This window comes from Mandrillus leucophaeus, unplaced genomic scaffold (assembly GCF_000951045.1).
Source record: "Mandrillus leucophaeus isolate KB7577 unplaced genomic scaffold, Mleu.le_1.0 Scaffold1102, whole genome shotgun sequence".
NCBI lineage: Eukaryota > Metazoa > Chordata > Mammalia > Primates > Cercopithecidae > Mandrillus > Mandrillus leucophaeus.
Window position 1 is genome coordinate 241,302 of NW_012099233.1, and position 1,788 is coordinate 243,089.

The 1,788-nt window shown below is 42.3% G+C and overlaps 1 protein-coding gene across 12 annotated transcripts in view; it reads left to right on the forward strand.

Moving 5' to 3' along the window:
- The window catches only part of MOG (myelin oligodendrocyte glycoprotein), a 20,639-nt gene that overhangs the window by 16,143 nt on the left and 2,708 nt on the right, over positions 1-1,788 (forward strand). The window lies entirely within an intron of this gene.

Below are 1,788 nucleotides of genomic sequence, written 5' to 3' on the forward strand. Positions count from 1 at the left end.
GATAAAGGATCCTTTTTGAGTGCCCTACTAAATCCATTTCCATTTGTTTCTCTTTCAGAGAATCTCCACCGGACTTTTGGTAAGTTCTGGCATATCCAGGCCCTCCCAGGTCAACTTGGCATTTCACTGTAGTTCCAGTCACCTGGGGGAACAAGGACCCCTGGCTCCTGGCTGGGTCCCTTCCTCTCTTTTCTTCCTTTAAATAAGAAGTCATTTGCATTTAGGATTGGTAAAATCATAATAAAAATACTCATGTACTATTTTTATGTGCCAGACACTATTCTAACTGCTTTACAAAAACGTTATCTTATTCTGCTTAACTCCTTATGCACATGATTTCTCTTTTCAGGAATATAGATCGTTTACACATAAACCTGATGTCTGGTTGGGGAGGTGAAACGAACAGAAAAACAAGACACAACTGTATCACCTGTATTTATATTTCAGGATGTTTCCATGAGTACAGAACATGACTAATCAGAGAAGACCTCATGGACAAATAGAAAAGCCACCAAGCCCCACTACGAATTGACCCCCCAAGAACATGGTTTCTAGCCTTTTTGTTCACTGCAGATCGCCCAATGCCTAAAGACAATGCCAACAGAAGAGCACCCAAATATCTGTTAGATAAATGTTGCAGAAACTAGAAGGTGTCATTAGGGCACAGATGGTACCTTCTCTGAGCAAACTTCCTTCACAGCCCCTCCTCCCGAGCCTGTAGGTGACTCTACTTTTGTCACCTGGCACACAGAGTTCTAACCTACCATTTATAAAATTAGACCAATTTGTGGAACACACACACACACACGTCTTGACGCACCCAAAGAGGAGGAATAGTATCTCTGTTTTGGAGGACTTGACTATTAAAGGTCTTAACTCCTTTTTGTACCATGAATCTCTCTGGCACTCCAGTAAAGTCTAAAGGACCCCTTTGCAGAATAATGTTTTTAAATATACACATAAAATAGAACACATAGGATTGCAAAAACAATCATTGTATTGAAATATAGCTATCAAACGATAATCACATTTGTGATATAGCAACATAAATGCTTCTTTCTTTCTTTTCTTTTCTTTTTTTTTTTTTTTGAAGAGAAGTTTTGCTCTTGTCGCCCAGGCTGGAGTGCAATGGCGCGATCTAGGCTCACTGAAACCTCTGCCTCCTGGGTTCAAGCAATTCTCAGCCTCCCGAGTAGCTGGGATTACAGGTGCCCGCCACCACACCCAGATAATTTTTGTATTTTTAGTAGAGACTAGATTTCACCAGGTTGGCCAGGCTGGCCTCAAACTCCTGACTTCCGGTGATCTACCACCCGCCTTGGCCTCCCAAAGCGCTGGGATTACAGGCATGAGCCACCATGCCCAACCATAAATGTTTCTTTAGCAAAAGTAATACATTAGGTAATGTAGCAGCAAGTCTAGTAACCTGTAATTTCTTTCTTTCTTTCTTTCTTTTTTTTTTCTTTGAGATGGAGTTTTGCTCTTGTAGCCCAGGCTGGAGTGCAATGGCACGATCTCAGCTCATTGCAACCTCTGCCTCCTGGGTTCAAGCAATTCTCCTGCCTCAACCTCCCAAGTTGCTGGAACTACAGGCCCAGCTCATTTTTGTATTTTTAGTAGAGACAGGGTCTTACCATGTTGGCCAGGTTGGCATTGAACCCCTGACCTCAGGTGATCTGCCTGCCTCAGCCTTCCAAAGTGCTGGGATTACAGGTGTGAGCCACCAGGCCTGGCCCAATAACCTTTAATTTCAAAATACTAATAAACATAAACAGTATTTCAAGATTT